This window comes from Pseudophryne corroboree, chromosome 8 (genome assembly GCF_028390025.1).
Source record: "Pseudophryne corroboree isolate aPseCor3 chromosome 8, aPseCor3.hap2, whole genome shotgun sequence".
Classification (NCBI taxonomy): Eukaryota; Metazoa; Chordata; class Amphibia; order Anura; family Myobatrachidae; genus Pseudophryne; species Pseudophryne corroboree.
The window spans coordinates 466637987-466663766 of NC_086451.1; the positions used below are offsets into that span (position 1 = coordinate 466637987).

Below are 25780 nucleotides of genomic sequence, written 5' to 3' on the forward strand. Positions count from 1 at the left end.
GAAGATCCGAGTCGCTCGGACCCGTGTAAAAAAAACTGAAGTTCGGGCGGGTTCGGTTTCCGAGGAACCGAACCCGCTCATCTCTAGTTAAAATGGGTTATTATTTTATCAATAACAATAATAACTGTAACTCATATAGCGGCAAGGAAAACGCCAGCATATCAGACTGCCACTCGGAGGCCACGCACTTCAGCAGTGGCCTCCCATGTGCCAAAACGGTGCCTACAAATGGTCTCCGCCTATTCCCTCTTCTCATGCCTTATGGATGACCCACCTGGCAAAGGGGTGTAGCTGACCTCTTGTTACAAATCAGCCACTGAGAAGGAGAGAATACGACTACTAGCACGGCATAATGTCTATCCGATGCTCACTCCCGCCACCAAGAACATAGGCAAACGCAGGGTGGGGGGTTTCCAGTTGCCCAGAAACCCCATTCCTCTTGGCCAGCAGCTCAAATTATGACACTAGCAATAGTTTACAATACAATGACTAGAGCTGCTGTCACAACATGCAGTTTAAGATCGGAGCTGCAGCACATGCCTAGCGGTAGTAGCTTCTTCTGTATGTGTGTGGATCTGAGCGCTCAATCAGTGCACTGGACCAGAGAGCAGCTGCCAGAAAGAAGAGACAGGAGCCTTACCATGAGGTGGGAGAATGTGTGCTTAGAAAGTGCAGTTCTGTCTCCTCTATGTTTGTGTATTTAATTATTATGGGATGCTTAACATTTTCCTGATCACTTATTTTATTTATATTAGTTAAATATGTTTGATACAGCATATACTGTACACAGTATTGTTAAATATTAATACTGTATCCAGTGTATTAATGTGCAAAGTCGGTACTAGGTTCTTCTGCCACCCTGCCAGACTCCCGCACTTTCTCCAATGCTTTGCAGAGCGGGAGATTGTGAATTGCATTAAGTCTAATTACATTCTCACTGTTTATGGACATTAGGGTATATGCAATTGCTGTCGAATTCCTGAAATTGTCGAATTTCGGGACTTTTTTGCCAAAAAAAAAAAAATCGACAATGCAATCCAGTACTTTACGCCAAAAAACGGACATTCAAAATTCGACTTTTGGAAATTCGACTTTTGTCAAATTCGACTTTTTTTGCAATGGTACAAATGCTGCAATTCGACCAAAGTCTATTCAATGGAAGTTTGGAAATTCGACAACAGTGCTTTTAGACAGCAAATTCGACATTTTCAATCCGCCACACTTTGGTGGGTGTAACTAATAAAAAAAATTTAAAACACTTTTTTTTTGGTGTTTTTTTTTTTTTGGTAATAGAATATCTATTTATATTAGGAGGGATTAGGTACTTGGTTTGTCTTTTTTGGAGGCACAAGTATTATTTAATTGATTTTTTAAAATAATATTTTTTTCTTCACTCTCCTGAGGGAAATGTACCCATGATTCCACAGTTTTACCCAGGATACACTTCTGCAAAGCACCTCCTATCTCCTCACTCCCGATGTGAGACATTCAGGGAGAAGGAGCCATTACAGTCAGCTCTGTTGTGGAATCGTTTTTTTAGGAAAATTCCTGCGTTTTAAAACACATTCCTATTTTTGTACTGACTACAATAATGGAGCCATTCTCTGACCAGATTGTGATGTTCATGCTGGCTGCAAGCATGGAGGAAGAGAGTGCTGGTGAACATCAGGATCAAGATCAGCAAATGTCTGCATTGGGTGAGCCAGTATTGCGGGTTTCATTTCCACGTCCACGCCAGTATCGCACTAGGCGTGAACTGGAGGATCTCAGCGAGTTCGAGGTGATACAAAATTATCGCTTATCGACTCGCGACATATATTCGCTGTACGCTCTGTTGGAGGCCGACCTGGAACCTCGGGCACGGTCCAACCGTGCAGTCAGCGGTTTCCAGAAACTGCTGGGTACGTTACATTTTTTAGCGTCAGGCACATTCCAGCCTACACTGTCTCAAACATGCGGTTTTTCACAGTCGACACTGTCGCGCTGTATAACCCAGGTCATTAGGGCTTTCCGCAAATTGACGATCCAGTACATCACATTTCCAGAGACGGACAGCGAATGTCATGAGATCAAATTAGGCTTTTTCACCAAATACAAATTTCCCAATGTGCTGGGCGCGATTGACTGTACCCACGTGCAGATCAGACCGCCACGGAATTCAGAAGAATGTTTTCGGAACCGAAAACATTTCCATTCCCTGAATGTACAGGTGGTCTGTGATGTCAACATGAGATTTTTGAACATTTTTGTGGGATTTCCTGGATCGTCTCACGACTCCTTCATCCTAAGCCAGTCATCGCTGTTTGACAAGTTCGAAACAGGAAACATGCCTGGTGGCTGGCTGTTAGGTATGTATTTAAATTGTTTTTATTTTATATTATTTTATTATTTTTTTATTATTTTTTAGATTAACTACCATTTTTTTCCTTTTCTATATAGGTGATGCGGGTTATCCAAACAAATCGTGGCTCTTGACCCCATTGTCTAATCCTGTTGGTAGAGCAGAAAAACGTTACCAAGAGACACACATTGCATCGAGGCAAATAATTGAACGTGCCTTCGGTGTACTTAAAAGCCGGTTTCGATGTTTAGACACTTCCGGCGGTGCTCTTTTGTACTCACCGGCGAAGGTTTGCGGCATGGTAAATGCATGTTGTATTTTACACAACATATGTGTCGCAAACCGTTTGCCGGTGACTCTTCGTCGCAGTGCTTTCCGACGCGGGAACCGTTCTTCTGCTGTACCGGTGGGTATGGATGAAGGAGATGATTCCCGGCGGACAGTGATACAAAACTTTTTTTCGGTTGCCTGTGAGTATACTTATAACATTTGTATTATTGTGTAAACTGACATTGCAATATTCTAAAAAAACTTCTTTATTTATGTATTTCAGAGTTTTACGTCCTGTTGATGTGCATTCTCAGGTCTGTTTTGTCCTGTTGACGAATCGTTACCCCCTGTTTTCTCCTGTTGTTGGTTTGCTGCAAATTTTGGACCATTTTATCCAACTCTACCATGGGCGACCTACTTGTGATGTGGACCTGACCCTCCGCCATGTAGCAGACAACCCCCCTCAGGTGAGATGTATTTCCCTAAACTCCCTCTTGTCCAAGTCACCCCGACATGTCCAAAGTGCAGCCCTCCGGCATTTGCCAAACTGCACATCCAATCATGCCCTGATACACCAATACTGGTCAAGGGAATGTTTGGATGTGTAGTGACGCAAGTGCCGGGGGATTGCATTTGGGCCCACTGTAACCTGCTTGTGTCGTGTTGATTGTACCTCTTCTTTTCAGTACCAGGGTGACACTTTACCATTAGCTGGAACCTCATACTGTTCTCTTCCACAGGTCTTGCGGTGTTTCCTTCCCAAGTGGCGTGGATGTGAAGAGACACACAGTTCCCCTGATGTTCCATGGGCGACCAACTTGTGATGTGGACCTGACCCTCCGCCATGTAGCAGACAACCCCCCCTTAGGTGAGATGTATTTCCCTAAACTCCCTCTTGTCCAAGTCACCCCGACATGTCCAAAGTGCAGCCCTCCGGCATTTGCCAAACTGCACATCCAATCATTCCCTGATACACCAATACTGGTCAAGGGAATGTTTGGATGTGTAGTGACGCAAGTGCCGGGGGATTGCATTTGGGCCCACTGTAACCTGCTTGTGTCGTGTCGATTGTACCTCTTCTTTTCAGTACCAGGGTGACACTTTACCATTAGCTGGAACCTCATACTGTTCTCTTCCACAGGTCTTGCGGTGTTTCCTTCCCAAGTGGCGTGGATGTGAAGAGACACACAGTTCCCCTGATGTTCCATGGGCGACCAACTTGTGATGTGGACCTGACCCTCCGCCATGTAGCAGACAACCCCCCCTCAGGTGAGATGTATTTCCCTAAACTCCCTCTTGTCCAAGTCACCCCAACATGTCCAAAGTGCAGCCCTCCGGCATTTGCAAAACTGCACATCCAATCATTCCCTGATACACCAATACTGGTCAAGGGAATGTTTGGATGTGTAGTGACACAAGTGCCGGGGGATTGCATTTGGGCTCACTGTAACCTGCTTGTGTCGTGTTGATTGTACCTCTTCTTTTCAGTACCAGGGTGACACTTTACCAATAGCTGGAACCTCATACTGTTCTCTTCCACAGGTCTTGCGGTGTTTCCTTCCCAAGTGGCGTGGATGTGAAGAGACACACAGGGGTATATTTACTAACATTCGTAATTCTCCCGATTTGGTGGGAGAATAATCACGAATGACATCGAAAGTGTAAAACTGCAACTTTTTGAATTTATTACGACTAATTTACTAAGCTGCCGTATTCGGCATTTTCGGGTTTTCCGATGTCGATGTCATCCGTTTTTTTAGGCAGTGTTTTACGTGAGTGACTTGTAAAACACTGCCGACTTTAATACAATGAATCTCGGCCGGATCTGAGAGATCCGTGCTGGGCTTCATTGTGCACTTTGTTTAAAAATAAAAATAAAGTTTAAATGTTAACAAAAAATTGCGTGGGGTCCCCCCTCCTAAGGCAAACCAGCCTCGGGCTCTTTGAGCCGATCCTGGTTGCAGAAATATGGTAAAAAAATGGACAGGGGTTCCCCCATATTTAAGCAACCAGCATCGGGCTCTGCGCCTGGTCCTGGTTCCAAAAATACGGGGGACAAAAAGTGTAGGGGTCCCCCGTATTTTTAAAACCAGCACCGGGCTCCACTAGCTGGACAGATAATGCCACAGCCGGGGGTCACTTTTATACCGTGCCCTGCGGCCGTGGCATCAAATATCCAACTAGTCACCCCTGGCCGGGGTACCCTGGGGGAGTGGGGACCCCTTCAATCAAGGGGTCCCCCCCCCAGCCACCCAAGGGCCAGGGGTGAAGCCCGAGACTGTTCCCCCCATCCAATGGGCTGCGGATGGGGGGCTGATAGCCTTTGTTGATAGTTATGAATATTGTTTTTAGTAGCAGTACTACAAGTCCCAGCAAGCCTCCCCCGCAAGCTGGTACTTGGAGAACCACAAGTACCAGCATGCGGCGGAAAAACGGGCCCGCTGGTACCTGTAGTACTACTACTAAAAAAATACCCAAAAAAAGACAATACACACACACCTTGAAAGTAAAGTTTTATTACATCCATCCACACAAACATACATACATACTTACCTTATGTTCACACGCAGGTCGGTCCTCTTGTCCAGTAGAATCCATGGGGTACCTGTTGAATAAATTATACTCACCAGATCCAGGGTACCAGGCTCCTCGGATAATCCTTTTGTAATCCACGTACTTGATTAAAAAAATAAAACGGAGACCCGAGCCACGCACTGAAAGGGGACCTATGTTTTCACATGGGTCCCCTTTCCCCGAATGCCAGAAACCCACTCTGACTGATGTCTAAGTGGGTTTCTTCAGCCAATCAGGGAGCGCCACGTTGTAGCACCCTCCTGATCGGCTGTGTGCTCCTGTACTGTCTGACAGGCGGCACACGGCAGTGTTACAATGTAGCGCCTATGCGCTCCATTGTAACCAATGGTGGGAACTTTCTGCTCAGCGGTTGACCGAAAGTGACCTCACCGCTGACCACAAAGTTCCCACCATTGGTTACAATGGAGCGCATATGCGCTACATTGTAACACTGCCGTGTGCCGCCTGTCAGACAGTACAGGAGCACACAGCCGATCAGGAGGGTTTCTGGCATTCGGGGAAAGGGGACCCATGTGAAAACATGGGGCCCCTTTCAGTGCGTGGCTCGGGTCTCCGTTTTATTTTTTTATTCAAGTACGTGGATTACAAAAGGATTATCCGAGGAGCCTGGTACCCTGGATCTGGTGAGTATAATTTATTCAACAAGCACACCAGGTAGTCCTAAAGCTTTACTTTTGTGCCCAGTCTCCTGCGGAGCCGCTATTCCCCATGGTCCTTACGGAGTTCCCAGCATCCACTAGGACGTCAGAGAAAACAAAAAAGTAGTTTGTTATTCTTTATATTCTTTTCTTGTGTAGATAGATATCTGTGGGGAAAAGAAAAAAAGTATATTAAGTAAAGACACTAAAGTCATGTTCATTTCTTTCCCAAGAACATTTGTGGAACCACACAGCCCAGCATGACCCATTGCTGGGCTGTGTGGTTCCACAAAGGCAGGCGGTCCAAAGTGGAATAGTGGCGTCAGTGGTCAGCACTTTGACACGCTAACATTTGTGGAACCACACAGCCCAGCATGACCCATTGCTAGGCTGTGTGGTTCCACAAAGGCAGGCGGTCCAAAGTGGAATAGTGGCGTCAGTGGTCAGCACTTTGACACGCTAACATTTGTGGAACCACACAGCCCAGCATGACCCATTGCTGGGCTGTGTGGTTCCACAAAGGCAGGCGGTCCAAAGTGGAATAGTGGCGTCAGTGGTCAGCACTTTGACACGCTAACATTTGTGGAACCACACAGCCCAGCATGACCCATTGCTGGGCTGTGTGGTTCCACAAAGGCAGGCGGTCCAAAGTGGAATAGTGGCGTCAGTGGTCAGCACTTTGACACGCTAACATTTGTGGAACCACACAGCCCAGCATGACCCATTGCTGGGCTGTGTGGTTCCACAAAGGCAGGCGGTCCAAAGTGGAATAGTGGCGTCAGTGGTCAGCACTTTGACACGCTAACATTTGTGGAACCACACAGCCCAGCATGACCCATTGCTGGACTGTGTGGTTTCACAAAGGCAGGCGGTCCAAAGTGGAATAGTGGCGTCAGTGGTCAGCACTTTGACACGCTAACATTTGTGGAACCACACAGCCCAGCATGACCCATTGCTGGGCTGTGTGGTTCCACAAAGGCAGGCGGTCCAAAGTTTCTAGAATATATACATTGAAACATTGCTCTACTCACCTTGGTACGCACAACACGAACTTGTGCCGTCCACTTCAATTTTCCACCCAATCCTATGAATAAGCCAAAAACACACACTAGTGAATAGTAAATTCACACAACAGTGAAAGCCTATTGTACACCATTACAAAAAGGATTTTTTGTGTAAAAGAGTGGTATCAGAATTGCTCTTTGGCCCATCATACATGTAGCCACAAGGAGCTTTCATCCGTTACCACACGCGCCCGCATACATGACCGCGCATGTATGCCTACACAAAGCTCCTTGGTAGTACCCGGTCACGGGTGGGGAAGCCCAACAAAGAAAAAACAATAGTAAGAAAAAAAAAAAACTAATGGGAGGGGAAGAAAGGGATACATGAAAAACATAGAAGTAAATAAAAAAATACGACCGGGCTTATGGTGGAAGTCTGTCCGGATCCTGGTGTTCCTCCTGAGGGTGGGGTGTCGATGTCCTGGGAGGCTGGGTAGTGCGTTGACTGGGCCTCTGTGCCCATGCGGCTGTAGATGTGGCGGCCGGTGGTGGAGGCATCTGGTGGGTGGGGTACATCCCTGTATATCCCTGGTACATCTGTGACTGTCTGTACTGGGATGGTAGTTGAGGAAGGGTACGAGGCGTCCTTGTGGCTTGTGACGGCGGAAATGGTGGATCACCAGCGTGTTGATGAGCTGGTTCTGGTAGCTTGTCATAGATCATCTGCAGTGTGGTTGCGATGAGCTGTTGGCTGGATGAGGATTGTCGATGGCTCTCCGACATGTTGGTATTGCTGTGTGCCAGACATGTTGTGTTCTCCACGAGCCGGCCCATGGATTCGGCCAGAATGTGAAAGACGTCCATATTCTCCCTATGATCTTGCATTCTGACCTGTAGCATTGTGGCCGTGCTGTCGGCAAGAGCCTTCTGCATTTCAAGCAGACTGTTTGACATCTTCTCCATTGTCCTCTCAATGTTGTCCAGTCTGCTTCCAACGGCATTTGTGTACGTATCCTGGCGGGAAGTAATCTCCGATGCCAGGGTGTGAACCCTCTAAACAGTTGAGGGATTCTGCCCTTCCTGGACGTCTGCCACCACTTGCATTTGGGCAGCTGAAAAGAAAATTATAAAATATTATACACATTCATCATACATTTGTTTGAAGGCTCACAATTCTATTTACTCACACAGGGATGTAGCAACTGCAGCCTGCTGCACTTCCACCTCGTCATCCTCTGACGACTCCTGTAGGAGGAGATCCGGCCTGAAGTAGGAACCAATTCCCGAAGCTAGTCCGCTGCTGGTCCGTGGCACCACTGTTTGCAAAATAAATTTTTGTTTAAGTTAATAAACTATACAAAACTGCTGCACCCCCCCCCCCACACCCCCAAAAATGAAATACAAACCTTCTCCATCCTGTGGTGCCGCTGCTCCAGGAGCTCCACTTGTCCTCGTATCTGAAGACTTTTCAAGGGTCTGGCTGGATACGTCTGCACGGCTGTCCTCAAACCCAAGAAAAGTCTCGTCTGTTAACCCTGTAGACTCAAACAGATCGGGTGATGGGTCCACAAGGGTTGTGTCTTGAGGCTCTTCAGTCACAGTCCCAGAGCTCCTGGAGATACGACGATCTGGTGATGACCTGCGCGCATGAGCTGTAGTTTGGCGCCCATCTTGTGGTGTGGTCGCCGACGGTGTATGGCGCACAGGTGAAGTTCTGTGCGCTGATGTCTGGCGCACAGGTGATAGTCTGCGCGCCGACGTCGTCTGGTGCACAGGTGACAAACTGTGCGATGACGATCTGTGGCGCACAGGTGAAGATCTGCGCGCTCCTGATGCTTGCTGCGCAGGTGTCGGTCCGCGCGCTGGCGATGTCCTGCGCGCAGGTGATGTCCTCTGGGCAGGCCTGTCTGAAAAAAAAAAAATCACATTAGCAAGTACAAAACAATTTTTTCGTTAATACAGCTCATCTGAATTTATTCTTACCATCAGGCCTCCTTTTGGACTGCTTATCTCCCGCCTTCTTCCGTCTTCTGGGCGGTTCTTCCTCCTCGGGAAAGCCAGCAGGACGGCTAGAGTCCACACCTCCGCGAACTCCTTCGACCATGGCAGGGTTCATGCGCCTTCTAATAACATTCTCCCAGGGTAGCCACTTCAGATTGAGAGCCGGTCCACCTCCCGTAGCGGTCTCATGTCGGCGCTGAATCCCCATCTTCTTTTTGATCTGTCTGCGGCAATCACTGTACCGCTTCATGCAGTTTCTGTTGCTCCGGCGGTTTCCAGATACTGCAGTGACTTGGCTCGCGATGGCATCCAAGATGTTTCGCTTTGTCCTAGCTGCTGTGGTCTGTGCCCTTGGTCCATACAGAACGTCGTAGGACCTGTCGACGCCATCCACTAGAGCACAGTTTTCCGCCTCAGTGTATCTGGGTCCACGCGGCTTTTTCGGTCCTGCATCTTCACCAGAGGCTTCCTCCTCCGACTGCTCCTCTGGCTGGCTTCTTGCCTTTAGGGATTGGAAAAAAAAAACATGCATTTAATAAGATCGGTATGTACCTGTGAGTGTCAGTATCCCTGGCATTGCGCACATATACCTGTAGGTGTGCATGGCAGTGCGCAAACTAGGGTGGGTCAAGTTGGATGCTATTTGTGTCTGCAGGTGTTGTCAGTACCTTTCTACTAGGCTTTTTCTTAGTCTTCTCATGACCCTTGACGACCGCGGCTGGTCACTGCATGCCTGGTCGGTCGTATCCCCCTCCTGGGTCGGCTCCCACTCCTCGTTGCTATGCAGGGATAGATCCGAGTGGGTGGGGGAAGGGGGGGATCGGGGCTGCTTGTCCCTGGACATCTCTGTTTTAAATAGACAAAAAAAAAAAATTATATATATTTAAAAATTTAACACATTACATAATTAAATGCAATCACATCATGCTGCTGGGACCCCAGTTCTCAAGCAGGACCAAAGCACAAAACCAAAATAAATTTAAAAAAAAAAAACCCCTGTACAAGCATCCCTGCACATACTGGAAATCAACCATGGCTGACACACAAAATGGCTGACACACACAAAATGGCTGACACACACAAAATGGCTGACACACTAGCCAAAAAGCATCCCTGCACACTCAGGAGGTACACCAGAGCTAAAATATGAGGGAAAACACATGTTTGGCATACAACCGACACCACATGTCGGCCGCATGGCCGACCAAACTTGCTCCAAATCACCCCAAACTAACCGAAAAGCATCCCTGCACACTCAGGAGGTACACCACAGCTAAAATAGGAGGGAAAACACATGTTTGGCATACAACCGACACCACATGTCGGCCGCATGGCCGACCAAACTTGCTCCAAATCAACCCAAACTAGCCAAAAAGCATCCCTGCACACAAAAGGAGGTACACCACAGCTAAAATAGGAGGGAAAACACATGTTTGGCATACAACCGACACCACATGTCGGCCGCATGGCCGACCAAACTTGCTCCAAATCACCCCAAACTAACCGAAACGCATCCCTGCACACTCAGGAGGTACACCACAGCTAAAATAGGAGGGAAAACACATGTTTGGCATACAACCGACACCACATGTCGGCCGCATGGCCGACCAAACTTGCTCCAAATCACCCCAAACTAACCGAAAAGCATCCCTGCACACTCAGGAGGTACACCACAGCTAAAATATGAGGGAAAACACATGTTTGGTATACAACCGACACCACATGTCGGCCGCATGGCCGACCAAACTTGCTCCAAATCAACCCAAACTAGCCAAAAAGCATCCCTGCACACTCAGGAGGTACACCAGAGCTAAAATATGAGGGAAAACACATGTTTGGCATACAACCGACACCACATGTCAGCCGCATGGCCGACCAAACTTGCTCCAAATCACCCCAAACTAACCGAAAAGCATCCCTGCACACTCAGGAGGTACACCACAGCTAAAATATGAGGGAAAACACATGTTTGGCATACAACCGACACCACATGTCAGCCGCATGGCCGACCAAACTTGCTCCAAATCACCCCAAACTAACCGAAAAGCATCCCTGCACACTCAGGAGGTACACCACAGCTAAAATAGGAGGGAAAACACATGTTTGGCATACAACTGACGCCACATGTCAGCCGCATGGCCGACCAAACTTGCTCCAAATCAACCCAAACTAGCCAAAAAGCATCCCTGCACACTCAGGAGGTACACCAGAGCTAAAATATGAGGGAAAACACTAGAGATGAGCGGGTTCGGTTTCTCTGAATCCGAACCCGCACGAACTTCATGTTTTTTTTCACGGGTCCGAGCGACTCGGATCTTCCCGCCTTGCTCGGTTAACCCGAGCGCGCCCGAACGTCATCATGACGCTGTCTGATTCTCGCGAGACTCGGATTCTATATAAGGAGCCGCGCGTCGCCGCCATTTTCACACGTGCATTGAGATTGATAGGGAGAGGACGTGGCTGGCGTCCTCTCCGTTATAGTAGAAAAGAGTAAAGACTGAGTGACTTAGTTATAATTGTGGGGAGGATTGGGGACGGGGAGCAGCTGTTAGGGAGTACAGTGATTTAGATTAGGAGAGAGAGAGAGAGAGAGATTGACCTGATTTACTGGAGCTTAGGAGTACTGTAGAAGAGAGTGCAGAGTTTACTAGTGACTGACCACAGTGACCACCAGACAGTGCAGTTTTATTTAATATATCCGTTCTCTGCCTGAAAAAAACGATACACACAGTGACTCAGTCACATACCATATCTGTGTGCACTGCTCAGCCCAGTGTGCTGCATCATCTATGTATATATTATATATCTGACTGTGCTCAGCTCACACAGCTTATAATTGTGGGGGAGACTGGGGAGCACTGCAGTGCCAGTTATAGGTTATAGCAGGAGCCAGGAGTACAAGACAGTCACATACCATATCTGTGTGCACTGCTCAGCCCAGTGTGCTGCATCATCTATGTATATATTATATATCTGACTGTGCTCAGCTCACACAGCTTATAATTGTGGGGGAGACTGGGGAGCACTGCAGTGCCAGTTATAGGTTATAGCAGGAGCCAGGAGTACATATTATATTAAAATTAAACAGTGCACACTTTTGCTGCAGGAGTGCCACTGCCAGTGTGACTGACCAGTGACCTGACCACACTGACCACCAGTATAGTTAGTAGTATACTATATTGTGATTGCCTGAAAAAGTTAAACACTCGTCGTGTGACTTCACTTGTGTGGTGTTTTTTTTTTTATTCTATAAAAAACTCATTCTGCTGACAGACAGTGTCCAGCAGGTCCGTCATTATATAATATATATACCTGTCCGGCTGCAGTAGTGATATATATATATTTTTTATATCATTATTTATCATCCAGTCGCAGCAGACACAGTACGGTAGTTCACGGCTGTAGCTACCTCTGTGTCGGCACTCGGCAGTCCGTCCATAATTGTATACCACCTAACCGTGGTTTTTTTTTCTTTCTTCTTTATACATACATACTACGACATCTCTTTATCAACCAGTCTATATTAGCAGCAGACACAGTACAGTACGGTAGTTCACGGCTGTGGCTACCTCTGTGTCGGCACTCGGCAGTCCGTCCATAATTGTATACCACCTAACCGTGGTTTTTTTTTCTTTCTTCTTTATACATACATACTACGACATCTCTTTATCAACCAGTCTATATTAGCAGCAGACACAGTACAGTACGGTAGTTCACGGCTGTGGCTACCTCTGTGTCGGCACTCGGCAGTCCGTCCATAATTGTATACCACCTAACCGTGGTTTTTTTTTCTTTCTTCTTTATACGTACATACTACGACATCTCTTTATCAACCAGTCTATATTAGCAGCAGACACAGTACAGTACGGTAGTTCACGGCTGTGGCTACCTCTGTGTCGGCACTCGGCAGTCCGTCCATAATTGTATACCACCTAACCGTGTTTTTTTTTTCTTTCTTCTTTATACATACATACTACGACATCTCTTTATCAACCAGTCTATATTAGCAGCAGACACAGTACAGTACGGTAGTTCACGGCTGTGGCTACCTCTGTGTCGGCACTCGGCAGTCCGTCCATAATTGTATACCACCTAACCGTGGTTTTTTTTTCTTTCTTCTTTATACGTACATACTACGACATCTCTTTATCAACCAGTCTATATTAGCAGCAGACACAGTACAGTACGGTAGTTCACGGCTGTGGCTACCTCTGTGTCGGCACTCGGCAGTCCGTCCATAATTGTATACCACCTACCCGTGGTTTTTTTTTCTTTCTTCTTTATACATACATACTACGACATCTCTTTATCAACCAGTCTATATTAGCAGCAGACACAGTACAGTACGGTAGTTCACGGCTGTGGCTACCTCTGTGTCGGCACTCGGCAGTCCGTCCATAATTGTATACCACCTACCCGTGGTTTTTTTTTCTTTCTTCTTTATACATACATACTACGACATCTCTTTATCAACCAGTCTATATTAGCAGCAGACACAGTACAGTACGGTAGTTCACGGCTGAGGCTACCTCTGTGTCGGCACTCGGCAGTCCGTCCATAATTGTATACCACCTAACCGTGGTTTTTTTTTCTTTCTTCTTTATACATACATACTACGACATCTCTTTATCAACCAGTCTATATTAGCAGCAGACACAGTACAGTACGGTAGTTCACGGCTGTGGCTACCTCTGTGTCGGCACTCGGCAGTCCGTCCATAATTGTATACTAGTATTCATCCATCTCCATTGTTTACCTGAGGTGCCTTTTAGTTGTGCCTATTAAAATATGGAGAACAAAAATGTTGAGGTTCCAAAATTAGGGAAAGATCAAGATCCACTTCCACCTCGTGCTGAAGCTGCTGCCACTAGTCATGGCCGAGACGATGAAATGCCAGCAACGTCGTCTGCCAAGGCCGATGCCCAATGTCATAGTACAGAGCATGTCAAATCCAAAACACCAAATATCAGTAAAAAAAGGACTCCAAAACCTAAAATAAAATTGTCGGAGGAGAAGCGTAAACTTGCCAATATGCCATTTACCACACGGAGTGGCAAGGAACGGCTGAGGCCCTGGCCTATGTTCATGGCTAGTAGTTCAGCTTCACATGAGGATGGAAGCAATCAGCCTCTCGCTAGAAAAATGAAAAGACTCAAGCTGGCAAAAGCACAGCAAAGAACTGTGCATTCTTCGAAATCCCAAATCCACAAGGAGAGTCCAATTGTGTCGGTTGCGATGCCTGACCTTCCCAACACTGGACGTGAAGAGCATGCGCCTTCCACCATTTGCACGCCCCCTGCAAGTGCTGGAAGGAGCACCCGCAGTCCAGTTCCTGATAGTCAGATTGAAGATGTCAGTGTTGAAGTACACCAGGATGAGGAGGATATGGGTGTTGCTGGCGCTGGGGAGGAAATTGACCAGGAGGATTCTGATGGTGAGGTGGTTTGTTTAAGTCAGGCACCCGGGGAGACACCTGTTGTCCGTGGGAGGAATATGGCCGTTGACATGCCAGGTGAAAATACCAAAAAAATCAGCTCTTCGGTGTGGAGGTATTTCAACAGAAATGCGGACAACAGGTGTCAAGCCGTGTGTTCCCTTTGTCAAGCTGTAATAAGTAGGGGTAAGGACGTTAACCACCTCGGAACATCCTCCCTTATACGTCACCTGCAGCGCATTCATAATAAGTCAGTGACAAGTTCAAAAACTTTGGGTGACAGCGGAAGCAGTCCACTGACCAGTAAATCCCTTCCTCTTGTAACCAAGCTCACGCAAACCACCCCACCAACTCCCTCAGTGTCAATTTCCTCCTTCCCCAGGAATGCCAATAGTCCTGCAGGCCATGTCACTGGCAATTCTGATGATTCCTCTCCTGCCTGGGATTCCTCCGATGCATCCTTGCGTGTAACGCCTACTGCTGCTGGCGCTGCTGTTGTTGCTGCTGGGAGTCGATGGTCATCCCAGAGGGGAAGTCGTAAGCCCACTTGTACTACTTCCAGTAAGCAATTGACTGTTCAACAGTCCTTTGCAAGGAAGATGAAATATCACAGCAGTCATCCTGCTGCAAAGCGGATAACTGAGGCCTTGACAACTATGTTGGTGTTAGACGTGCGTCCGGTATCCGCCGTTAGTTCACAGGGAACTAGACAATTTATTGAGGCAGTGTGCCCCCGTTACCAAATACCATCTAGGTTCCACTTCTCTAGGCAGGCGATACCGAGAATGTACACGGACGTCAGAAAAAGACTCACCAGTGTCCTAAAAAATGCAGTTGTACCCAATGTCCACTTAACCACGGACATGTGGACAAGTGGAGCAGGGCAGGGTCAGGACTATATGACTGTGACAGCCCACTGGGTAGATGTATGGACTCCCGCCGCAAGAACAGCAGCGGCGGCACCAGTAGCAGCATCTCGCAAACGCCAACTCTTTCCTAGGCAGGCTACGCTTTGTATCACCGGATTCCAGAATACGCACACAGCTGAAAACCTCTTACGGCAACTGAGGAAGATCATCGCGGAATGGCTTACCCCAATTGGACTCTCCTGTGGATTTGTGGCATCGGACAACGCCAGCAATATTGTGTGTGCATTAAATATGGGCAAATTCCAGCACGTCCCATGTTTTGCACATACCTTGAATTTGGTGGTGCAGAATTTTTTAAAAAACGACAGGGGCGTGCAAGAGATGCTGTCGGTGGCCAGAAGAATTGCGGGACACTTTCGGCGTACAGGCACCACGTACAGAAGACTGGAGCACCACCAAAAACTACTGAACCTGCCCTGCCATCATCTGAAGCAAGAAGTGGTAACGAGGTGGAATTCAACCCTCTATATGCTTCAGAGGTTGGAGGAGCAGCAAAAGGCCATTCAAGCCTATACAATTGAGCACGATATAGGAGGTGGAATGCACCTGTCTCAAGCGCAGTGGAGAATGATTTCAACGTTGTGCAAGGTTCTGATGCCCTTTGAACTTGCCACACGTGAAGTCAGTTCAGACACTGCCAGCCTGAGTCAGGTCATTCCCCTCATCAGGCTTTTGCAGAAGAAGCTGGAGACATTGAAGGAGGAGCTAACACGGAGCGATTCCGCTAGGCATGTGGGACTTGTGGATGGAGCCCTTAATTCGCTTAACAAGGATTCACGGGTGGTCAATCTGTTGAAATCAGAGCACTACATTTTGGCCACCGTGCTCGATCCTAGATTTAAAGCCTACCTTGGATCTCTCTTTCCGGCAGACACAAGTCTGCTGGGGTTGAAAGACCTGCTGGTGAGAAAATTGTCAAGTCAAGCGGAACGCGACCTGTCAACATCTCCTCCTTCACATTCTCCCGCAACTGGGGGTGCGAGGAAAAGGCTCAGAATTCCGAGCCCACCCGCTGGCGGTGATGCAGGGCAGTCTGGAGCGACTGCTGATGCTGACATCTGGTCCGGACTGAAGGACCTGACAACGATTACGGATTCGGACATGTCGTCTACTGGCACTGCATATGATTCTCTCCCCATTGAAAGAATGGTGGAGGATTATATGAGTGACCGCATCCAAGTAGGCACGTCACACAGTCCGTACTTATACTGGCAGGAAAAAGAGGCAATTTGGAGGCCCTTGCACAAACTGGCTTTATTCTACCTAAGTTGCCCTCCCACAAGTGTGTACTCCGAAAGAGTGTTTAGTGCCGCCGCTCACCTTGTCAGCAATCGGCGTACGAGGTTACATCCAGAAAATGTGGAGAAGATGATGTTCATTAAAATGAATTATAATCAATTCCTCCGCGGAGACATTGACCAGCAGCAATTGCCTCCACAAAGTACACAGGGAGCTGAGATGGTGGATTCCAGTGGGGACGAATTGATAATCTGTGAGGAGGGGGATGTACACGGTGATATATCGGAGGATGATGATGAGGTGGACATCTTGCCTCTGTAGAGCCAGTTTGTGCAAGGAGAGATTAATTGCTTCTTTTTTGGTGGGGGTCCAAACCATCCCGTCATTTCAGTCACAGTCGTGTGGCAGACCCTGTCACTGAAATGATGGGTTGGTTAAAGTGTGCATGTCCTGTTTATACAACATAAGGGTGGGTGGAAGGGCCCAAGGACAATTCCATCTTGCACCTCTTTTTTCTTTTATTTTTTTTTGCGTCATGTGCTGTTTGGGGAGGGTTTTTTGGAAGGGACATCCTGCGTGACACTGCAGTGCCACTCCTAAATGGGCCCGGTGTTTGTGTCGGCCACTAGGGTCGCTAATCTTACTCACACAGCTACCTCATTGCGCCTCTTTTTTTCTTTGCGTCATGTGCTGATTGGGGAGGGTTTTTTGGAAGGGACATCCTGCGTGACACTGCAGTGCCACTCCTAAATGGGCCCAGTGTTTGTGTCGGCCACTAGGGTCGCTTATCTTACTCACACAGTCAGCTACCTCATTGCGCCTCTTTTTTTCTTTGCGTCATGTGCTGTTTGGGGAGGGTTTTTTGGAAGGAACATCCTGCGTGACACTGCAGTGCCACTCCTAAATGGGCCCGGTGTTTGTGTCGGCTACTAGGGTCGCTTATCTTACTCACACAGTCAGCTACCTCATTGCGCCTCTTTTTTTCTTTGCGTCATGTGCTGTTTGGGGAGGGTTTTTTGGAAGGGACATCCTGCGTGACACTGCAGTGCCACTCCTAAATGGGCCCGGTGTTTGTGTCGGCCACTAGGGTCGCTAATCTTACTCACACAGCTACCTCATTGCGCCTCTTTTTTTCTTTGCGTCATGTGCTGATTGGGGAGGGTTTTTTGGAAGGGACATCCTGCGTGACACTGCAGTGCCACTCCTAGATGGGCCAGGTGTTTGTGTCGGCCACTAGGGTCGCTTAGCTTACTCACACAGCTACCTCATTGCGACCTCGGTGCAAATTTTAGGACTAAAAATAATATTGTGAGGTGTGAGGTATTCAGAATAGACTGAAAATGAGTGGAAATTATGGTTTTTGAGGTTAATAATAATATGGGATCAAAATGACCCCCAAATTCTATGATTTAAGCTGTTTTTTAGGGTTTTTGAAAAAAACACCCGAATCCAAAACACACCCGAATCCGACAAAAAAAATTCGGTGAGGTTTTGCCAAAACGCGGTCGAACCCAAAACACGGCCGCGGAACCGAACCCAAAACCAAAACACAAAACCCGAAAAATTTCAGGCGCTCATCTCTAGAAAACACATGTTTGGCATACAACCGACACCACATGTCGGCCGCATGGCCGACCAAACTTGCTCCAAATCACCCCAAACTAACCGAAAAGCATCCCTGCACACTCAGGAGGTACACCACAGCTAAAATAGGAGGGAAAACACATGTTTGGCATACAACCGACACCACATGTCGGCCACATGGCCGACCAAACTTGCTCCAAATCAACCCAAACTAGCCAAAAAGCATCCCTGCACACAAAAGGAGGTACACCACAGCTAAAATAGGAGGGAAAACACATGTTTGGCATACAACCGACACCACATGTCGGCCGCATGGCTGACCAAACTTGCTCCAAATCACCCCAAACTAACCGAAAAGCATCCCTGCACACTCAGGAGGTACACCACAGCTAAAATAGGAGGGAAAACACATGTTTGGCATACAACCGACACCACATGTCGGCCGCATGGCCGACCAAACTTGCTCCAAATCACCCCAAACTAACCGAAAAGCATCCCTGCACACTCAGGAGGTACACCACAGCTAAAATAGGAGGGAAAACACATGTTTGGCATACAACCGACACCACATGTCGGCCACATGGCCGACCAAACTTGCTCCAAATCAACCCAAACTAGCCAAAAAGCATCCCTGCACACAAAAGGAGGTACACCACAGCTAAAATAGGAGGGAAAACACATGTTTGGCATACAACCGACACCACATGTCGGCCGCATGGCCGACCAAACTTGCTCCAAATCACCCCAAACTAACCGAAAAGCATCCCTGCACACTCAGGAGGTACACCACAGCTAAAATAGGAGGGAAAACACATGTTTGGCATACAACCGACACCACATGTCGGCCACATGGCCGACCAAACTTGCTCCAAATCAACCCAAACTAGCCAAAAAGCATCCCTGCACACAAAAGGAGGTACACCACAGCTAAAATAGGAGGGAAAACACATGTTTGGCATACAACCGACACCACATGTCGGCCGCATGGCCGACCAAACTTGCTCCAAATCACCCCAAACTAACCGAAAAGCATCCCTGCACACTCAGGAGGTACACCACAGCTAAAATAGGAGGGAAAACACATGTTTGGCATACAACCGACACCACATGTCGGCCGCATGGCCGACCAAACTTGCTCCAAATCACCCCAAACTAACCGAAAAGCATCCCTGCACACTCAGGAGGTACACCACAGCTAAAATAGGAGGGAAAACACATGTTTGGCATACAACCGACACCACATGTCGGCCACATGGCCGACCAAACTTGCTCCAAATCAACCCAAACTAGCCAAAAAGCATCCCTGCACACAAAAGGAGGTACACCACAGCTAAAATAGGAGGGAAAACACATGTTTGGCATACAACCGACACCACATGTCGGCCGCATGGCCGACCAAACTTGCTCCAAATCACCCCAAACTAACCGAAAAGCATCCCTGCACACTCAGGAGGTACACCACAGCTAAAATAGGAGGGAAAACACATGTTTGGCATACAACCGACACCACATGTCGGCCACATGGCCGACCAAACTTGCTCCAAATCAACCCAAACTAGCCAAAAAGCATCCCTGCACACAAAAGGAGGTACACCACAGCTAAAATAGGAGGGAAAACACATGTTTGGCATACAACCGACACCACATGTCGGCCGCATGGCCGACCAAACTTGCTCCAAATCACCCCAAACTAACCGAAAAGCATCCCTGCACACTCAGGAGGTACACCACAGCTAAAATAGGAGGGAAGAAACATGTTTGACAAACAAACACCACCACATGTCGACCGCATTGCTACCGACACACACTAAAATCAGCCCAAACTAGCCAAAAATCAATCCTGCACATGCTGGAGGTACACCAATGTAAAAGCAAGACCCAAAAAGTCATTTTAAGAAAGAAAAAAAAACGTGAAAAACTACCCCAAAACACAAAAATCCACAAAAAGATGCAGCAAAACAAGCAGGAGCTATACACATACCCAAACACCCCATGTACACCTCATGGCAACCCCCACTACACAAACACATACATGCAACACCAGACCCACATGTGGTACTTACCTACAAATGTTGTAAAAGCCCTGAAAATGGCTCTCCTCCGGGGTAACAGGTATCCTCCTGACTGTCCTGGAATAAAGCCTGCTGGGGTGTCCAAACGATACCACAGCAAACAACCAATTTGCTAGCTCTGCACCTCCTCACACCTCTCTGCAGGTTCACAAAATGGCTGCAGAGCATACAGCCAACAAGCCCTAATAAAGGGCTGCTTTCGGCGGGAAGTCGAATTCGGGACGCCCACTACTCGCCGATTGGGCCGTTATTCGCCAAGGGGTGTGTCGAATCCGTAAAGCATTGCATATGGTGAATTCATGGTCTTGGCGGCAGGGCTGCGGCTGTCGAGTGCTGGCGAATTTTTAAACGGACGGAAAAAAAGCGCGATTCGCCCGGGATTGCATATACCCCAAAATCTTTTAGACGTGGTAAGACTGACACAATCTAGTCACCACTGAGCCGAGTTCTGTGTAGAATGAGGACCTTATTCAGGTTGGATCGCAATTATCGTCCTTCTACGCATGCGCAGGGTAAAAAATGTGATCGCATCACAGGAGTATGCGATTGCATTTTGATTGACAGCAGGGTCTGGGGGAAGGAGTTGCAGCATTGCAGCGAGGTGGCGGCGAATACACAGGTAGGTCCGGGCCATTTTCAGGCGGCTGCGTGATGTCACACGCTGTGATAAAAAACACGGCGGGGGTGCGCCTATCTACGCAGCCAGGCTGCGCAGGCAGGGGTCGACTCTAGTTGCTGCGATCGCGATCTAAATGCAATGCGATCACAATTAGATTGCGATCGCAGCTTTGGGCGGCACTTAGCATGCTGGGTGGCCTCGCGCTGTATTGGACTGCCCCCCGGCATGCAATCGTATGCAGTTGCAGTTTTGATAAAATAGCGAAACTGCAACTGAAGCTGAATAAGGGCCCTCATTCCGAGTTGATCGCTAGCTGCCGTTGTTCGCTGCATAGCGATCAGTGGAAAAAACGGCTAATCTGCGCATGCGTATGCACCGCAATGTGCACACGCGCGTTGTACGGGTACAAAGTCCTTTGTGGTTTTGCACTGCTTCTAGCGATGATTCCAATCGCACAGCCGAACGCAAGGAGATTGACAGGAAGTGGGAGTTTCTGGGTGGCAACTGAGCATTTTATGGGAGTGTTTGAAAAAACGCAGGCGGGGCCGGGCGTTTGCTGGGCGGGTATCTGACATCATTACCGTGTCACTAATCGCAGCAATCATTGCACAGAATAAGTAACTACAGGGCTGGTCTTGTTCTGCACAAAATGTGTTTGCTGCCGCGCGGCTGCACAGGCGTTCACACTCCTGCAAAGCGAAAATACACTCCCCCATGGGCGGCGACTATGCGTTTGCAAGGCTGCTAAAAGTAGCTAGCGAGCGATCAACTCGGAATGAGGGCCAAGGTCCTGAGAACAAGATTACCCAGGACATCCCAGGCTGTAGCCCTCACAGTTCTCGCAGGAATAGTTTTTCAGGGCGGTATGTATTGCAAATGTGTTGCAAGGACACAGGAAATGAGGGTGAGCATTCTAGAGAAGACGAGCTTAAACGTCCCATGGATGTGCGTGCGATAAGGAGACCAGAGTCAATGACTGACGAGCTATGAGATTTAATACAAAAAATTGTATCTGACCCTCTCGCCCACCTGCGGTAAAGTTTTCCGCTCCACCTATGATCCAGTATTTGAGCCACTAACTTTCCCATTTCAAAAGTAAAAATAGAAAATAACTTTATTGAGTGCAGAGAAACGGAAAATACTTTTCATCTCTCGTCTCTGTTCATCTGTGTTCTCAAGTACAATAGTAGCCGGAGCATCTATCTTTAGAATTGTCCCCTCTCTACCTTCCAATAAAATCTTTAATATCTAGTTGGAAGAGAAGGAGTATTCTGGGAAGTCATGGCAGGCTGCCTCTACAGACCAACCGTTATCTCCCTCTCCTCAGACGAGCTTTAGTATCTGCCCGATCAGTCAGGGATATTGCTGTAACACGCGTGTTGCTACCTTCTAATTAAATGTTCGGACGCGTACGCGTAACATGCTCATCTGTTAGTAAAATGTATATCGCTTCCAAAATGTGCAACGAAGATCCGTAGATTAATGGAACATGCGGCTGAATTTCCATTTGATCTTTATCTGTACTGTTATCAGCATTTAAATGATTACTGCTGAGATGTGAGGTCACCCAGAGTTTCTGTCGTCCGCAGGCTGCTTTCATTTATTGCAACTCAACCGGTATCTACGCTCTGCAGTGCTAGGTGATGTTTCCATCACCGGTAGATCTCTGCGCTGTTATTTGTACTAGAGAAGGATTACAGTCTCTGTACAATCCTGCAGTCATTGCCACTTGCAGATCTCCATTGGAATTGTCATTGTCTGTGTGTAAGGTGGAGGCTCAGCCCCTGTGTCAGACTCCTGTGTGATTGACCCGAGGCCGAACGCTGTCGTTTAAGCCTCAGGCATTGCATTAATATTCTTCAGGTCTGGGATATGCCTGAATGAGTTGTACAGAATGTATTTCCCCAATGCACGCTGCTGCATTGTGTGTGTGGGTGTGTGGGTATGTACTGTATGTGCATTGTGTGTTAATCTGCATTCTGCTTCAGCGAGGTGTTTCCAAACCCTGACATTTCACTGGCATTTTTGCTATTGAAGCCATTTGTGACGTGGCCATTACCTGCGATCCAGTACATCAGGGGCGGCCAGGACTTTGCAACATGAGAAGTATTTATTGCACAATCTGTATATGGTTTTCTAGCTATTTGTTTATTGGCTGTAAAACACCAAATAATTAAGTTAAATTGTTATAGTTGAGCCTTGAGTATTTTCTTACCCTACAAATTTGGTTTGTATTGGAAAAAGGGCAGTACTAGAGGTTTAATGGTTAGCAATGCATTGCCGCCTCACAAAACTGAGGTCCTGGGTTTGATTCCCACCATGGTCCTAACTGTGTGGAGTTTGTATGTTCTCCCCGTACTTGCAGGGGTTTCCTCCGGGTACTCCGGTTTCCAGCCACTATCCTAAAAATAAACAGGTAGATTAATTGGTTTCCAATAAAAAAAGAAGATAAAAAGTAACCGGCGTGTGCGTGTACATGGGAAGACTAGATGGCCAAGCGGGTCTTATCTGCCGCTTAATTCTATGTTTCTATGAAAACGTTAAGTGGACTTTGGGGCTAATTCAGTAAGGATAGCAGACGCTGCTAATCAGCAGAATTTGCTATCCTTTTGCGCGCATGCTGACCGGCGCCTCCCCCCTGCAACAAGCAGAAATTGCGATCGCCCCGCAATTTCTGATTGTCAGCAGAAACTAAGGTTGACTCCTGCAGGCGCAGCTTAGCTGCGGCTGCAGGAGTTCCGGCACCATCTTACCTGTCACGGCGGCTGCGTGTGACATCACACAGCCGCCGCGGCCGCACCCCAAACACGCCCCCGTTCGCGCCGTACTGCCTACCGTTCAGTATGCCCAGCCCCTGCAATGCTCCGTTTCTTCCCTGAAAAGGGAGCGTGGCCGTCCCCCTCCCGCCCCGCAACCGCCTCTGCCTGATTGACAGGCAGAGGCGAACGCATTTTCTGTGGCCCCCTGCAGAAAGTGCGGACGCATGTGCAGTACGGCCCACTGTGAATGCGCACGTGGCACCACCGCAAAAATTCTGGTTGGATCGCGATTTGCGATCCAACCCGAATTAGCCCCTTTATACATTAAATGTTTCTTATTTTATGTTTGGTAGAACTCTTCATGATGTGCAAATTAAATCAATTCCCATTTGTGGTTTGCTGAAAAGTTGTCACTTGTTCATGGCCAAACAAGCTTCCTGCCGGCTGCCATCTTTCCGATAATGTGCCCATTAGATGGCGCTGTTCTGCTGCAATAAATACACTACAGAGTGTGTTTTCCTGACACAGGCTACCAGGGCTGGCTGGTCAGGGGTATCCAGTCATATGTCGATCACCTGGAAAACGTCGTCATAGAATGTTAGCATATGACATGTCGGCATTTTGAAAAAGTTGACATTAGTGCTAGGGGTTAGGTATAGCCTTAGTGATAGACCAAACACATAAGCACATGATTTCATCAGTGTCATCATCATCCTGAATGTAGTCATGTTCACTGTCGACGCAGCAACCATGTCAACATTACCGAGTCCAGGGAATCAGGATGGAACTGCCTCTGGGCTGCTCCTGTTACAGGCTTTTGGACCATCCATCAAGCCGCTATTTTCTTTCATTGTGGAGCTAAACCGCCCTGTATGGTATAAACCGCTTTTCACCCTGTGTGTATTTATTTTGTGTTTGTGCGCATTGCGTGTTTGTGTGTATGATGCTTCCCTAACATATATGCAATCCTACCTACCTCACAACGGTCCCACATGTGGCAGGACCACACAGATATTGGACGGCCGTGCTTCACAGCCAGGACATTATCCGCATGGATAGTTGGTAGAAGCATTCTTCCTCACTATGGGGGTAATTCCGAGTTGTTCGCTCGTTATTTTTTTTCGCTACGGAGCGATTAGTCGCAAACTGCGCATGTGCAATGTACGCAGCGCGCCTGCGCCAAGTAAATTAGCACAAAAGTTTGGTATTTTACTCACGGCGTAACAAAGTTTTTTCATCGTTCTGCTGATAGGAGTGTGATTGACAGGAAGTGGGTGTTTCTGGGTGGAAACTGGCCGTTTTCTGGGAGTGTGCGGAAAAACGCAGGCGTTTCAGGGGAAAACGTGGGAGTGTCTGAAGAAACGGGGGAGTGGCTGGGCGAACGCTGGGCGTGTGTGTGACGTCAAACCAGGAACGAAACTGACTGAAGTGATCGCTAATCGTGAGTAGGTCTCGAGCTACTCAGAAACTGCTAAGAAATTTCTATTCGCAATTCTGCTAATCTTTCGTTCGCAATTCTGCTATGCTAAAATACACTCCCAGAGGGCGGCGGCTTAGCGTGTGCAATGCTGCTAAATGCAGCTAGCGAGCGAACAACTCGGAATCACCCCCAATGAGCAGTATTTAATTGAAGTCGGAACTGCCGTCTAGTCAGAAATACTGCAGTTCCTGACTTTCTTAGGTCGAATCATGATTCGACCTTTTCAATGCGGCCGCTGTATTTCCGACAAGTCGGCAGATCCAACTTGTCGGAAAACATGTGAATCGGTGGGTTAGCTGCGGAACCACGTGTTTTGTCAGATTTGCGGTCAAATCCGACAGGTTTAAGCCCTATTTTTTCGACAATGTTAATCCGACTTTAAAAAAAGTCGGATTGACATTGTCGGCAACGGCCAAAACCTGTCGGATTAGACCTCAAATTGAATACTGAGCTGTTGGATCCTTTCCGTCAGAAAGGTTCCGACATCAATTGAATACTGTCCTATGTTTTGCACCGGACACTGCATTTCCAGGGAGCATGGAGAACAAAGAGGTTGCAGTGTGGTACAATACAAGTCACGGCCTCTTATGTCTATGTACTAAGCTTTGGAGAGAGATAAAGTGGACGGAGATAAAGTACCAGCCAATCAGCTCCTAACTGATATGTCACAGGCTGTGTTTGACATTTGACAGTTAGGAGCTGATTGACTGGTACTTTATCTCCGTCCACTTTATCTATATCCAAGGCTTTGGGGGTCATTCCGAGTTGATCGCTAGCTGCCGTTGTTTGCTGCGCAGCGACCAGTGAAAAAAATG

General features: G+C 47.7%; 3 long non-coding RNA genes across 3 annotated transcripts; 1 reads left to right on the top strand and 2 right to left on the bottom strand.

The window, feature by feature from the left end:
• Nucleotides 1-2073: 2073 nt before the first annotated feature.
• LOC134947976 (uncharacterized) lies at nucleotides 2074-3470 on the top strand. Its single transcript, XR_010182889.1, has 4 exons — nucleotides 2074-2348; nucleotides 2440-2811; nucleotides 2895-3078; nucleotides 3352-3470. It is a non-coding gene; the product is annotated as an uncharacterized LOC134947976 (long non-coding RNA).
• Nucleotides 3471-7862: 4392 nt separating this feature from the next.
• Nucleotides 7863-8290, bottom strand: LOC134947977 (uncharacterized). Its single transcript, XR_010182890.1, has 3 exons — nucleotides 8255-8290; nucleotides 8036-8164; nucleotides 7863-7960 (listed from the first exon to the last, which is right to left on the bottom strand). It is a non-coding gene; the product is annotated as an uncharacterized LOC134947977 (long non-coding RNA).
• A 10-nt stretch (nucleotides 8291-8300) lies between these two features.
• On the bottom strand, nucleotides 8301-9693 carry LOC134947978 (uncharacterized). Its single transcript, XR_010182891.1, has 3 exons — nucleotides 9518-9693; nucleotides 8832-9351; nucleotides 8301-8755 (listed from the first exon to the last, which is right to left on the bottom strand). It is a non-coding gene; the product is annotated as an uncharacterized LOC134947978 (long non-coding RNA).
• Nucleotides 9694-25780: the final 16087 nt, after the last annotated feature.